Here is a 16,410-nt window from a genome sequence, read left to right as displayed (position 1 = left end):
ATCTTCCAAAAAATTGAATCAAATCATATGTGATAGCTTGTTGTGCCTGAGTTCCCAAATAACAAAACAACTGTGGTTTGGGAAGCAAATTGAACAAATTACCATTACAGACCAGTTATTTATATATATTTATCTGTCTGAATCCAGCTTATTGAGAGCACATTTCATGAATAAAATATATTTTGAGGACTGCTAGAATTAACAAAGCATGTGGGTCTATGTTGCCACAAGAATGCTGCCAACAAAAAAACCCGGCTGCATCCTTCTTACATACTTCGTCAACCTCAAGAGTGTTGTTTAAATGTCAGCTTTTATTTCTTCAAAACTTAAAGATTCTGGGGTTTCATCAGAGAGGGCATGCCCTCCACTGGGTCAAATCACAACCTTCTATAACTTAGCAGATAATCTTTGAAAGTTTCTGTGGCCAAAAATGTCTACAAACCCAGCAGACAATGGACGTTACCAGGTCAGTACCCAAAGCCTATGCAGAAATATGTAAAGATAGGATTCAGAGGGATCTTACATAGTAAACACTGTGTAATTGGGTCGTTGAGGAAATTGAGACCCACAGAGTAAAGTGATTTGAGGAGAATTCCAGAGCTCTTAAATAGAGTCAAATTCACACGCAGGTCCTCATTCTTCAAATTCATTGTTCTTTATATTGATGCACACAGTCCTTCTTTGTCAAGTTCAACTCAAGAGTCAACATAAATAAATAAAAACAGCACTGCTCTGTAAAAGACAAATCTTTAACTAATACAGGGCTAGTGTGGCTCTGTCCCAGTGTGCCAATATGGGAAGGAATACTTTCTCCTCAGGTGAAGCCCACCCAGAGTTGACTACCATAACTTCATCTACCTGGGCTACTTCCAAAACAATTTCCTTAGATTTCCATTGCCTGAGAACTTCTCTTGCAATCACAATGGGTCAAGTGGCAATCTGCCCCTTTTCTTAAGGCAATAGCATTCACAATTCACCCCTCAGCATGTTTCATTCTTCCAAAATTGCTTTTTTTCCAAAGTGAAAATAGTCCTAGTGTGATGCTGGCATTGTTACAGATAAAACATTTTTCTCTTCCCATAATATTGTATTACCTAGATCTGGAGAGAGTTTGAAATATAAGGCAGAGTGAATTTGATGGGTTGTCATCTAATGATAACCAATCTAGAAAGAAACTGAAAAATTCTTTTAAGTGTAAAAGTAATGAAACAAAGAAAGGAATCGATGAAACACCTAATAAGGTATAGTATGTAAGACATTAACCATAGCATCTATTTGTCTTGGTTTCTTTTCATCATATTTTTAGGTTTGTTTGTTTTTTTTTCATCTTAACATGGGTTTATTTATTCTTTGAAGCTGAAGTTCTGCCACTGAGGTTGTTAATTCTCCCATGTACATGAGGACTGATTAATAGAAGTCTTTCACTGTATCCTTGAAATTGCAGGCTTAGGAGACATGGTTCTTTGCATAAAATGTCCTCTCTCTAGCCTAAGGTCCTCAAAAATAAAGATCATTTTCAAGAGGCTAATGGTTGATCTTGGTGATCAGAAGAGTACACAGAGAAAACATAACATATACAGTAGGTGCATTGTTTGCCAATGGAAGATCATAGGATTTAACCTACTTTGAAGCTAATTTAGTTGACAACTTCAGTTGTTTGAAAATATCAACTGTGAAACAAATCGTGAATCCAGAAAAAAGTGAGATAAACCATAACCAAAGCAAAACCTCAGGATGATAGCAGAACACAAAAAGGAAAATCTTTTCTGATACCTTCTCAGTGAAACAAATCCAATGGAGGAGAAAAAAATTACTCTAAAACAATGTAATAAAACCACTAAAGCCAATTTACCACTTCTAGACCTCAAGATTTTAAATTTAGATTCTTTGAATTAGAGCAAGCATTTCTTAAGCCTCTACTATGTTCCAGGTACTATGCTAAGCACTTTACAATTATTATCTCATTTGATCCTTACAACAATCCTGCAAAGTAAATGCTCTTATGATTCCCATTTTACAGTCTAGGAAACTGAAGCAGAAAGACACATGACTAGGAAGTATCTGAAGCCAGATTTAAAAATCAGGTCTTCTTTATTCCAACACCAGTGCTATATTTACCACCTAGCTGCCTATAAGTTTGACTATATTATGATGTACATTAAGTGCTTTGCTCGACATGTTATATAACTATTATCTATTATTATCGCTACATTAAAGATCCACTTTGGAAACAAATACATTGGTTAGAAGTAAAATATTTGATACGTCTATTGACCCCAAAGCATCATGGAATATTGGGAAAAGATATGGAGTCTGAGCTCTAACTTACTGGTATTTTCTACCTGTACTACCAAGGGCAAGTAAGTCCCCCTTGGGATGAACTCAATGACTTTTAAGGTATTTTCAGGTTTAAATCCTTTGATTCTTTATTTTACTATTATAGGTAAAAGAAATAGTGAAACATTGGGATTTTCTTTTCCTGTGCTATGAAGGGGGCCAGTGAATCATCCCAATTGACTGCCGTTTTTTCTGGGTCTTTGCATGAATCATATCATTGTCAGCCTCCCTAGGTACCTTGATTTTACAAGCATTATGGCTTGGGAAGATCTCACAAGTCATTGAGGATATGACTCATTGATCAGTTCAGCATCATCACTGTACTACCATCTTAAATTTTTAAGATGATACATAATGATGTAGCACTTCAAAAAACAGAACCTAGCAACAAACCAAATATTTCTACATTTAGCACTAAATCCAGTTGCATTCCTAGACTTAAGAAATATTTTGTAATTACAAGATTGAATCATAGAATACGGAGTTGAAATTCAGATTTAGCATCATTTATCCCCCTTTTTAAGTGACTCTCTTTAAATGATTTGGAAGAAATATGATAAAAGTCTTCTCACATTCTCCTTACTTTTCTCATCCCTAAAACAAAATCAGTTTTTCCTTGGAGAAAAGGGTGAAAACTACATGCTTAGACATAAATAATCTATCTCTGGCTTCCAAGAAACCTTCAGAAGTCTGGAATCCCAGAGTAAATAGGACCAATTTTGTTTTTAAAGTGAATCCATTTGCAATTGCATATTTCAGATGGAATGATTTAAATAAGTTGTTTTCATAGTCTAATTTTAAATAGACAAATTGTTGATGCTTCCAGTTGTAAACATTTTCAGGGAAAGTGCTTTTTTCATAAAACAAAACTCCTTAAAATATCATGTTTTCTAACTAAGTTTAAACTAAAAATACCATAGTGGAAAAAAATAATATAATATCTGTTAACAATGCTAGAGAAAGTCCTGTGGTGAACAGGATGAGTAAAATATTTTTATATAGTTAATTCATTGTAATGAATTGGGACCACCAAAAGATCAAGTCTCTAAAAAAAGTCTATATATGAAAATAATTCCTACTACTAATTGTAAATTTTCATCTACCATTCCCAAATTCAGATGAAATCAAACAAAATTAAATGGAGAATTCATAATAGCCAAAAATTGTTACCTCTTAGGTAAGGAGACATAAGTCTACTAAAAACTATAAAATAATTAATATAATGTATATTGTACTATGCAGGTATGTACATACACTCATATGTTTATACATGTATACAATTTCAGTCAGATACTATGTTTTTATTCAGGAAGAAAATCCCAGTATGAAAACATTCTCCAACAAGGCACATTAGCTACACAGATTTTTTTTTGGTGAATTTTTTGTAATCCCTCATGGACAGCAAGGTGGTCAAGTAGATAGAGTGCTGGGATCAGAGACTCATCTTCCTGAGTTAAAATTTCCACAGACACTTACTAGCTGTGTGACCCTGGGCAAGTCACTTAACCTTGCTTTCCTCGGTTTCCTCATCTGTAAAATAATATGGAGAAGGAAAAAGCAAACCATTCCAGTGTCTCTACCAAGAAAATCCCATAAGGGGTCATGAAGACTCAGATATAACAGAACAATATAATTACACAAGCCAGTATGTGTCAGCCAGAGAGGACTTCCATCTAAGTTTTCCTGACTCTAAGACTATCCATCAATCCATTAGGCCACACTATCTCTCTATTATACATAAACATTAATTTAAAATCATGAGTATCATCATGAGTTAATATTTCTTCCTTTCAATTAGAGGTGTCAAACACATAGTACTCTAGTGGATCCCAAACCAGATTAAAATGTAACTGGGAAATATTTAACAAATGAATAAAAATACAATAAAACATAGATTGGGTCATTATGTAGTTTTCTAAGTCAACATATATCCTAAAGGGATCCTTATGTAGGTTTAATGTGACTCCCCCATCAGCTCCCAATCGGCCTTTCTATTTGAATTTAATATAATTGCTGTGGATTATCAGGAGATAAAACACTCTTTGACCTTGGGTAGGCATCATTAGAAACTCAGGTCACTAAGAAATTGTCTCAAATTATATATTTGAGTATATATGTTAATATACTCAAAGTCAAGCTGACAGTCAACTTTACCTGGATAGTTTGGGCTTAAAATATATACTTGAAAATTATCTACATTTTTGTATATAGGCATCTTAAATCATATCTGAAGAGCAGTAAGTAGAAAAAACTAATGACAAACGCAATTAAATTATGAATACATCTCCCTCTTTTCACTAGAAAGGTGAGGGGTTCAATGGGTGTAGTATCTACATACGTTCTCACATCACTATGTCAGTTGGAAATAGTTTTGCTTAATGGCTTGTATCACCAATGCAAAGCACTGTGGTTGACACATAGCAGGCGCTTTAGAAATGCTCACCATGTTGAATCAGGCTGAACTGAGCACTAGGAGGATAATGTGTGAAATTCAGGTCTACCTAAGACATTCAGGAGGATTGATTTACTAAAAGAGAGTCTACTTCAAAATATCTAGCACACTTCAATCCTGTGGGATTACAGGAGCAATATTTACAGTCACTCCAGAGCTTGATGACAGACATTTCAGAACCTTTGTTATCATACTCAGGGCTAACTGCTCTCTACCAGAGGCCTGAAAGACAAGGTTGATTCCTAGTAAGTCCAAAGAAAAGGGGATTTACCAAAAGTTTCTTTGGACAATTGACCATGGTTTTGAGAGTATTCATTGATTCACAACATGGGCAAGTATCACCTTGCTGACAGACACATCATCCCTTAAAGACTATTTCATTAAGTTTGGACTGGAAGTGGTTAAGTAATTCATCTATATCCACATTAAGTGAACTTCCGGGAAAATCAATGTTTCCTGTTATATTTTGGTTATATGGTTCCAAGGCTCCAGCAGCTGAGTCTCACATGATGAGAAAATTTCCCCCCTAAGGTGTCAGGAAGTTTTAATTTAAAATATTTCCAAACAAAAGCAAGGGTCAGTTACGAGCAGAAAATTAAGAAAAGCTGCCCAGGCTAAAATAAATGCAGTTGTTTCTGAACTCTGCTGTCGAAGCCTCCTTTTTCTTTAATATTCTTTGCTTGCTTTCTTCTGCAAAATTTTCTTTTCCTATTTAAGAAAAGAGCCATTTTGAACAGAGGAGCTAAAGAACTTTGGATTTGGAGTACCAAAAATTGAAATCTCATTCATTTAAATTGTCTAAGCCTCAGTTTCTTCACATTTACAATGAAGAGTTTGAAATAAAAAATTCCTAAAGTCCCTTTAGGCCCTGAATCTTAGAATTCTGTATCATGAAAGTAGTCAAATCTTGATTATTCGCAGGCAAGATCATCCAGGCTCTTTTCTTCTCTTTCCTGTCACATCTGCTACACTTATTAGATCACTCTAAGTAAGTAGTTTCCAATAGATTTTGATCATACAAACCTATCAATTAAAAACAATTAAGCATGAACTACTAAAATATATATAATTACTTATTTACAAAGTTTATGTGTATATTACTACATTAATTAGTATTGATATGGTATGAATAAGTACATTGTAAAACTTGTAAATTATTAATGTTGTTATAAAGATAAAATAATATTTTAATCCAGAGTCAATATGGAGTCACTGGAATTTACTGAGTAGGGAATGTGACCAGATCTTTGCCACAGGAAAATCACTTTAGCAGCTATATGGAGGAGAGGCTAGAGAGAGGAGATACTTGAGGTAAGGAAGCAGGCTAGATGTAAGGTTATAAGGACCTGAGTAAGAGTAGAGGCTGTGTAAATAAAGAGAATCAAGAAACATTGGATGTGGAAACAAGATTTGGCAACTGAGTGAAAAAAATGGGGTAAGATTGACCTAAATCAGAGCAAGTCTAATCTTATTTAGATTACATATTACAGCCCTTCAAATATTTGAGGACAGCTAATATCACACATACACACACACACACATCATTTCTTCCGCAGGCTAAATGACTCCGATTCCTTGTACCAGTTCACATGACATAAACTTGAGGGTCTTCACCACCCTTCAAGATGTTCCCCAATGTCCTTCCTAAAATTTAATGTTGAATCAAATACAGCACTCTAGCTGTGGTGTAACTAGACCAGAAGATAGTCAGTAGTACTCCCTCCATCATCCTGGTTACTAGGTCTCTTAATGAATCAGACTGCTAGGTGTTACTAGATAGTTACCAGATAGTTACTAGGTGTTACCAGATAGAACACTGGGCCTGGAGTCCTCAGACTCAGATATTTAGTAGTTATGTGATTCTGAGCTACTCAGTTAATTGCTTACTCAGTTTTCTCACCTATAAAATGGGTTTAATAATAACACCTACCTATTGTTGTGAGAGAAAATGATGTAATAGTTGCAAAGTATCTTGCAAGTCTTCAAGTGCTTTTTTCAGATTATTACTAATGAATTCCTGACATAATTAAGTAAACATAATAAAATAATATAAATGATTATTGATGATGATAATGAAGCATTTATTAAGCACTCACTACGTGCCAAACATGCAGTGGATAGAACTCCAGGTCTGGAGTCGAGGAGACTCATTTTCCTGAGTTCAAATCTGGCCTCAGACACTTGCTAGCTATGTGACCCTAGGCAAGTTACCTAACCCTGTTTTTCTCAATTTCCTCATCTATAAAATGAGCTGGAAAAGGAAATGGCAAACACTCCAGTATTTTTACCAAGTAAATCTTAAATGGGATCTCAAAGAGTGGGACATGACTGAAAAATAACTGAACAAAAAAACAAAAACTTTATGTTAAGTGTTAGGGATACAAATAGGAAAAAGGAGAGTCCCTGCTCTCAAGAAGACTGTACTCTAATTGGGGGAGACAACACATAAAAGAAAATTTAGTTTCAGGAAAAATGAAAAACCCCACAGTCCTCAGGGTCGATAACAGGACAGATGGCAAGAGCCAAGTACCCTTAGGTGGTGTCATGAGGGCAGATGATAGTACTAGGGGTCTACAGAGCACTGAAGTAGGATACATGGTAAAGCTTGGTAGTCTCTCCAGTAGGAATAAAGCTGTTGGTTCCCATTCCCTGTGAGCAGTTAAGCTCTTTTAGAAAGTCTCAGCCACAGAAGGAAAGCAGAGATGAGGAAACTAAGACCGAATGAAAGATACTTTCAAAGATCAGATAGGGAAATAAGTAGCAAAGCTAGAAATAAACATGATGCCAAACTTACTATACTTGCTACTATAGTACATAGCACAACTGTCCTTGAGCAGGCTTTTCAGTGTGTGATTATTATTGTACAGGAAGTTCTTATACGAAGTTTTAAGGGAAGCATGTCTATAACGTATAAGAAGAAAATGAAAAAAAAATTACAGGCAAGGAGAAATAATCATAATGATCAAAATGGAAGTAAAAAATGAATTCATAATTTAGTAGTAAGTAGTTTTAAAGTGGACAGAAATATAATGTATCTAAATTGTTCTCAAACAGAATGAGGAAATGTCAATTTAATTACTTTTTCAATTTTCTCCGCATGGAGGAAATAATTATTTCCAATTCCAATTCCTCAAAAACCTGTCAAATCCATTTCTTTTTCAATGAGTTGCACTAAATCCTCAGGGTTTACCCTTCTGCAAAGACTAGTCATAATCGAGAGTTTTAGTACTTGGTGTCATCAAGTGATCATTGAATTGAGTTTTAATCTTAGATGATTTATCCTAAATGATGTCTCCCTCTAACATACTCTGTTTATTGCCTATTACTTGTTAATCTATATAGTAACCCAATGGCAAAAAATAAGACTAATAAGCAAAGCAAAAACATAACAATAGCTTTAATTGTGTTCACTACAACTTGTTTGAGATGCTCTATTCCAGTCATAGTATCAATCAAGTTTTCAAAGCTGTTTATTTTTACACAGTTGTTGCTATTATGTAAGTTGTTTTCCTGGTCCTGCTCCTATCAATCTTTCTCCATTTATAAAAGCAATTTATAAATTACTCATTTTTTATAATATTGATATCAATATGTAATAGGAGTTTCAGTGGTACAGTTAATTATAGAGCAGTACAGATCCTTTGTAATTCTGAGGAGGTATATTCCTTTCTCAAACTTAAAAAGAAAAATAGATAATAAGCAAGGATTGTTGAAATGAAAAGATTATTGGACCCAGAATTGAGAATATTCCAAAAGTCTTACAGTAGTTTTAGATGATTCAAGCTTGAAGTTGCACTAAGGTTTTGGGGATACCTAGGTTTGCTGTTGCTTTATCCAGGATCATTTTTTAAACTCTCTTATGCATTATGACTCCCAATAAAATTTGATCATTGGGTCAAGTCCCTTTAGGGTAGTATGAAGAGGTAATGGTACTTTTTTCCTATTTTACATTCCCTTTTATGATACTGATGAATCCTAGAGTCATGGCAATTTTTAAAAATGAAAGTAGTGGCTTTTATTTTCTGGCTACAATGAATATTTTTATTCTTTCATCCCCTGGAAAACTTTTCCTTTCTCTCTTCAGTTTTCCCCTACCCTAAAAAAAATTCTCCAAAAAAAAAAACATGTCTTTAACAATAATCTATCTATAGAAAATCTCTTTGAGGATTAAATTTTGAGTTACACTTTAAACCATTCCAGAACATGGGCAATGAAATGGAAATTTTTCCTTCATCTCCCTCTCAATCTAGTAGAAACAACTGATATGAGAGTTCTATGTTAGACTTTTCACACAGGCCATTTTTCTGTACTTGATAAGGGGAGTGGGATCTAAATCACTGTTGATTAGAAAACTGCAAATTAAAACAATTCTGAGATAACAGCTCACACTTATCATATAGATCAATATGACAGAAAAGGAAAAACACAAATATTGGAGGGTATGTAGGAAAATTGGGTCACTAATGCTTCCTTGGAAGAGTTGTGAACTGATTCAACCATTGGTGAGCAAATTGGAACTATGTCCAAAGGGATCATAAAATTGTGTATACGCTTTGATCTAGCAATACTGCCACTAGGTCTATATCCCAAAGAGATCAAAGAAAATGGAGAATGTCCTATATGTACAACTATTTATAGTAGTTCTTTTTTGTGGTGTCAAAAATTGGAAATTAAAGGTATTTTAATTTCAATTGTGCAATAGCTAAACAAGTTGTGGTATATGACAGTGATGCAATACTATAGTTCTAGAAGAAATGACAAGCAGCATGGTTACAGAAAAACCTGGGAAGACTTATATGAACTGATACAAAGTGAAGTGAGAAGAGTCAGGAGATTATTGTACACAGTAATAACAGTATTGTACAATGATCAACTGTGAATGACTTGGCTATTCTCAGCAATACAGTATAAGAGAATTCTAAAGGACTTATGATGAAAAATGTTATCCATCACCAAAGAAAGAACTGATGGAGTCTGAATGCAAATAAAGTACACTTTTTTAAAACTTTATTTTCCTTTTTGGTTTATATTCCCTTTTGCAACATGGCTAATATAGAAATATGTTTTGCATGACTCCACATGTATAATCTATAGCAAAGTGCTTGCCTTTCTCAAGGAAGGGGAGGGGGAAATGGATGGAGGGAATTTGAAGCACAAAGATTATTTTAAAAATTGTTAAAATTGTTTTTGCATGTAATTGAGAAATCAAAAAAAAATAAAAACATTCTAAAAAATAAAAAAAATTAAAAAGAAGGTAAATGATGACTTTATAAAGGCAAAACTTACAAAATTGAAGGCTAGAGGGTCTTATGAAAGGATTCATGTGAAAAGGGAAGGAAGTTAGATTAAAATAACTAAAATCAAAACCATAAATTTTCAGGACTTGTCATAATGTAGCTTTTGAAAGTACACACTTTAGTTATGAAGACTATAACTATAGAAAAATTTTCATCTGGCTAAGTTCCATTAAATGACACTATTTTCCATGATATTTTTTTTCTCAGAAAATTTTGTCCAGCACTTTCACACCTGGAAATTTTTTATCTAGTGTGTGTCAGTAAGAGAAACTAAAGATCACATCTGAAATAATTTTCATCTCTAAATCTTAACTTAGTTAATATAGAGTTTGTTTTCATTATCACAGGCAGCTAAAACATCATTTTGATAGTTAATCAAAAAGAGAAAATAATTCCCACCTACCTTTTGTTTGTGCTGTTTTCTTGTCTGTAGTCACAATATCAACCTCGTATTTTCATTCTTTAAATCTCACTCCATTGTTTCCTCTATGAAGCCTCCCAGAACACACAGTAAGTATTTAATAAATGCTTTTTTTTAAAAAAAATTCAAGGTGGCTAGGTAGCACAGTGAATAGAGCACTAGCCCTGGAGTCAGGAGAACCTGAGAATCTGAGAACAGATACTTACTAGCTGTATGACCCTAAGCAGGTCACTTAATTCTGTTTGCTTCAGTTTGCTCATCTGTAAAATGAACCGGAGAAGGAAATGGCAAACCACTACATTACCTTTGCCAAGAAAATCCCAAATGGGGTCATGAAGAATCAGACTCGACTGAAATGAATGACAAAAACAGAAATAATTTAGCAAAACTCAGGCCATGAGAGGTTGTAAGTTCCCTGGTCACTCTTCCAACACACTTTTTGTTGCTATTGTTGTGCTGGACCTCTGATTTTTATCAGTGTGGGGAATATTTAATGTGGAAAATGCCTCCATCCATGGAGATCAGCAACTGCTGTAATTTAGTTTCTGGAAATTGTTGGAGGCACTGGCAGTTTTATTAACTCGTCCATGGTCAAAGCACCAAAATCTATCAGAGACACAGCTTGGGCCCAGTTCTTCCTAACTCCAAGATCGTTTGGTTCCATCTTCACTCCTCTTTGCCACCTTTAAGATTCTGTGTGGTCTGGTTAATTAAAATGTTACTTGACTTTCAGAAAAATGGTGTATTACTTTTTGAAAATAATACAGTTTTTCTTCACTCAACACTATAACAAACTCTAAAATCAGAAACTTTTCAACAGTTTTCAATGAATTAATTAGCAAGTATTTTATCCATCATATTTGCTATGTGCTATAGGTGCAATTTTTATATATTTTGACAGATGCATGATTCCTTCAATGTGCACACTCTTTCCACCAATGCAGATGATAACCTATCCCCTTCTGTTTACTCTGTGTGATATTTCTTCTGTGTGTGTATTTCCACATTAAAACTTTATCCACAGGGGCAGCTAGGTGGCACAGTGAATAGAGCACCTGTCCCAGAGTCAGGAGGACCTAAGTTCAAATCTAGCCTCAGGCACTTAACACTTACTAGCCGTGTGACCTTGGGCAAGTCGCTTAACTGCAATTGCCCTTACAAAAAGCAAAAAGCAAACAAACAAACAAAAATCTTCATCCAATGTTCTGGACCTCCCTTCTGTGGTGAAGTGTATAGAGTGCCAGGTGTGGAGTCAGAAAGACCCAAGTTCAAATTTAGTTTTATACACTTACTAGTTATGTGACCAGAGTCACTTAATCTCTTTTCCTCTGCATTTCCTCATCTGTAAAATGGGAATAATAATAATAATAGCAACTACCTCCCAGGGTTGTTGCACAAATTAAATGAGATGACATTTGTAAAGTGCCTCTATAGTATCTGGCACATTTTTGTCACTCAGTTATTTTTATATTTGGGTACAACTGCTCATGACTCCCTTTGGGACTTTCTTGGCAAAGATCCTGGCATGCTTTGCCATTTCCTGACTCCGGGCCCAGCATTCTATCCGCTGAACTAATTGGCTGCTTTGGCACATAAAAATGATGTATAAATGTGAACTATTATTATTGTTTAGAAGAAAAGAAGACCTGAGTTTGAATCCCACCTCAGACAGTAGTATGTATGATGCCAGGCCAGTCACTTAACTCACCTAACAGCCTCTCTCAACATTTAACTTACTTAAGTCACTTAACAGCTTCACTTTACTCATCTGTCAAATAAGGTTAAAAACTCCTACCTCACAGGGTTGTGAGAATCTAATAAAATAACATCTACAAAGTGCATTGTAAATCTTAAATCACTAAATAAATATTACCTATTAGGCATCTATTATGACCAGTTTACTTAATTTTCTAGTCACATACATCCTTGATAATGAGTTCGGTACCATTCTTCCTACACAACTCATTCTTGGTGCTATTGTATATTGTATTTAAATGTATTGTGAAATATTTTTTCAATGTCCTTTGCATCAAAATTACAATGAATGCATACAAAATTATAATTTCATGCAATGAAATGAAAGCTGCATGAGACACAATCATTTTAGAATTTTAGTTGTTGGTGTTCAGTCATTTTTCAGTCATCTCCCACTCTTTGTGACCCCACTTGATGTTTTCTTGGCAAAGATGGTGGTGTGGTTGGCCATTTCCTTTTACATCTCATTTTACAAATGAGGAAACTAAGGCAAACAGGGTAAAGTGACTTGCTCAGGGTCACGCAGCTAGTAAACTTTTGAGACCAGATTTGAACTCAGGAAAATGAAACCTAGCACTTTATCTACTACTCCACCTAGGTTGGGGGGGGAAGAAAGAAAAGAGTTCTCTGCTATAGAACCACTTCACAAGGTTGCTGTGAAGATCAAATAAAATTACAGATCACAAAGGGTAATAAGTGGCAAGGGGAGGATTTGAACTCATGGATTAGGATTTGGGTTTAATGCTCATTCTAATGTGCCCTGGGTGATTTGGTTAGCTAGGAGAGAAAGAGGAAGATATTCCAGATGAGAGGAGTTCAGGCACAAAGTCAGAAGCAATATAAGAAGGAACATAAGCCTGGAAGGCAGAAGGTATGGATTGAAGTCCTTGCTTGACCACTTACTAGACATTTGACAAGTCATGTGGGCAAGTTACAGAGTCTCTGAGCATTCATTTCCTGATCTGTAAAATTAGAATATCTATCGTATTTCCCTGCATAATCGTTACACCCTGTTATTTTGTCCAAAATTTGGTTTATAACCTTTCATCACATAATCTTCACATGGTATAATTCTGCTTGTCATGCTGCTTAAAAGGTAAATTGAGCAGCAATATATTCACCTGTGGCATATGGATACACATTTATTTCTTGAGCATTGCCAGCCGAGAGCCTAGACTTTTCAGGTTTATTTAGAGGACTCCAGTACTGACAGTATTGTCATTCAACCCAATGAAGGGCACAAGGGGAGTGACCCAGTAGGTTAAGCTACACTGAATAAGTCACATGACATGGTAAGATTTGCATCTTCCCACACTAGCTAAATTGTACAGTTCAGTTGCCAGCAATATAGTTTAGCAATAAATCATTTTTCAGTAATATTGGCACATTTTTTTTTTCTAGTAAGTGTTAAGTGTCTGAGGCCTAATTTGAACTCAGGTTCTCCTGACTCCAGGGTCGATGTTCTATTCACTGCACCACCTAGCTGCACCCTTGGCACAATTTTTTTTTAAAGTTTCACAAAAACCTCACACTCTACTTTTTTGCAAAAAAAAAAAAAATGCCATGAAATTTGGCATAAAATCTGCAATAATTATGTGGTGAAATACAGCACTTCACCAAAAAGATGTTTGAAAAATTCAGTGAATTTGGGACTGTTACTATTAAATCAGAGATAATCATGTTAGTGAAATAGGAAAGCATCTAGATAGCCCTAGGCCAAGTTATGGAAACACATTTTTGGAAATAATAATAAAAACAACAATAGCTAACATTTACTTATATGGCACTTACTATATGCTAGGTACTGGGTTAAGCTCTTTACAATTACTACCTCATTTGATTTTCACAACAACTTTGGGAGGTAGGTCTTATTGTTATTATTCCCATTTTACACTTGAGGAAACTGAGGCAAAGAGAAGTTAGATGACTTTACCAGGGCCACCTAATTAGTAATAAGGGTCTGAGATTGGATTTAAACTTGGGTCTTTTTGCTTCCAGGCATACCACTCTATCCACTGTGCCACCTAACTACCTGAGAGGTAATGTGAATATTATTATACTTATATAGCACTTAAACTTGCCATCTATTAATTGGGATATACAATAGCTTGATGAAAGAGGTGAATAACAATCATCCTGTAGAAGAAACTGAAGCACGCAGAGGTTAAGTAATTTGTCCAATGTAACTATAATTAGAACTAGAACTCATGGCCCTTGGTATCTAGCATGTTTAAACATCCTGGGATGTTTATTTTTAAGGAACTATATGGGCATTTATAAATAAGTATGTATATATGCATATATGCTTTATACACATACACACACATAAAAGTTTTGACTTACCCCCATCCCTTTTGTCTATATTTCACACTTAGATACTACCTTTTCAGAAAGATAGCTTTTAAGTGTAATTCATCATACTTTACAAATATTGGTGTTCTATGCTACCTTTCTGAGCCTCAATAGCTTAATGGAAAGGCCCCAGTACTTGGCATTAAGACTGGTTTCTATCTAGCCCAAACTTTACCACTAAGTACCTATGTGATCCTTGGCAAGTGGCTTAACTTTTACAAACCTAAATTTTTTCTTCTGTAAAATGTGGAAGTTGAGCCAAATCATACTAAGGTACTTTCCAACTCTAACGTTCTGTAATTGTATAAATTTATGGGAAGCTAAAAGAATGTTAAAAGTAGCATGAAATGTCATGTAAGATAATTATAAACAAAAATAACATGCAAAGTAAGATAACTGCCAATACAGGCAATACACCCTGCAAATTGTGAAAAATGACAAAAATAAGGCACTGTCAGTGTTTGACCTGCTACTGAAAGGTACACTAAAGCATTATTGGTAGAAATGTGAAATGGCTCAGCCAGTCAGAATATCAGTATGAAAATGTGCAAGAAAAAACTGCCTAAACTGCCCATACCCCTTGATCCAGTGAACATACTGCTGGTCAGATTCTCTAAGGTTCTCCCCAAGAAGCAATGAAGATTCAGTAGACACCAACATAGTCATAGTCACTCTTTGTGGTAATGAGCAGTTGGAAACAAAGTGGATTCCCACAGATTGGGGAATGACTGAAAGAAAAAAAAACTATACCATGTGAATATAAAGAATATTATTGTTCAGTAAGAAATGATAAACATGAAAAATTCAGAGAAATACAGAAAAGTTTTTCTTGGTGGGTGATGAACTTTTCCTCTGGAGCTCTCAAAGCAGAGGTTGATCATTTAAAGATGAAAATGGGAATTTGCTTGGCATATATTTTGTACTAGAAACCTCCAAGTTTTCTTCTGACTCTACAATCCTGGGATGGATAGGAATTGATGTAAGATTAAATAAGTAGGACAAAGATAACAATGAATTCAATAATGTCAATTTAGCAAATATTGAGAAACAAGAAAAAAAAAACAACATTGAAATTCCTGCAGTACAGAGATCAAAAAATTCCTTCCTCCTTGAAGAGAGATGGGATTACCCAGACAGAATGCTGTACACATTGCCACTGGTGGAGAACAAGGTCATTTTTTTTTCTTTCTCAGAAATATCTATGATATAACAAAAGAAATCAACAAAATTATTTTTAATTATAGAAAAATGTGTAACAATGATGAGATCACATGTTATTCAATATTTCTCTTTCTCCTGATTTACCCATTCTTTGGACAAAAATGCCAAAGGTATTCAATTACTATAATTTTGCTATATCGTGAAAATCAATAGTCTACTATAGGGACTGAACCTCTGATTTTATTGATGCAGGGACTCCAAGGTGAGATTCCCAGTACCAAAGCATTTCAGAACTTTTTCAGCAGCTTTTAATAGTATTGGAGACTTGCCTAGAGAATGGAGAGGCAAAGTGACTTGCCCAGAATTGCACAAACCAGTATGTTCCAGAGATGGGACTTGAACTCAGATCTTCCTACTTTCAAGGCTTGTTCTCTTTCTAAAGCACCAACCCTTATTCAGATGAAGGGATAAAGATTTTTAAGTTATTGTTATGCCAATTAAATGAATAGCATCCTAAATTTATACAGCAGTTCTCACCAATGACAAATAATTCTGTAGAGTAATCATGTCACTCATCAGTGCAGTAAATAATCCCTGAGGACCAGAGTGGCCCCAGCATAATACTGCATTATAGA

General features: G+C 34.9%; 1 long non-coding RNA gene across 3 annotated transcripts in view; it reads right to left on the bottom strand.

Moving 5' to 3' along the window:
- The window catches only part of LOC138141784 (uncharacterized), a 327,266-nt gene extending 316,321 nt beyond the window's left edge, over window positions 1–10,945 (bottom strand). For all 3 annotated transcript variants that reach the window (XR_011163257.1, XR_011163258.1, XR_011163256.1), the window contains exon 1: window positions 10,490–10,945. This is a non-coding gene — a long non-coding RNA (uncharacterized lncRNA). The remainder of the gene's footprint in view (window positions 1–10,489) is intronic.
- Between the last annotated feature and the right edge of the window lie 5,465 nt (window positions 10,946–16,410).

Source organism: Petaurus breviceps, unplaced genomic scaffold, assembly GCF_028583685.1.
Source record: "Petaurus breviceps papuanus isolate PSGF00001 unplaced genomic scaffold, PetGlider_PUasm1.0 90491, whole genome shotgun sequence".
Taxonomy (NCBI): domain Eukaryota; kingdom Metazoa; phylum Chordata; class Mammalia; order Diprotodontia; family Petauridae; genus Petaurus; species Petaurus breviceps.
The sequence above is the reverse complement of the archived record's forward strand: the minus strand, read 5'-3'. Positions and strand labels throughout refer to the sequence as shown.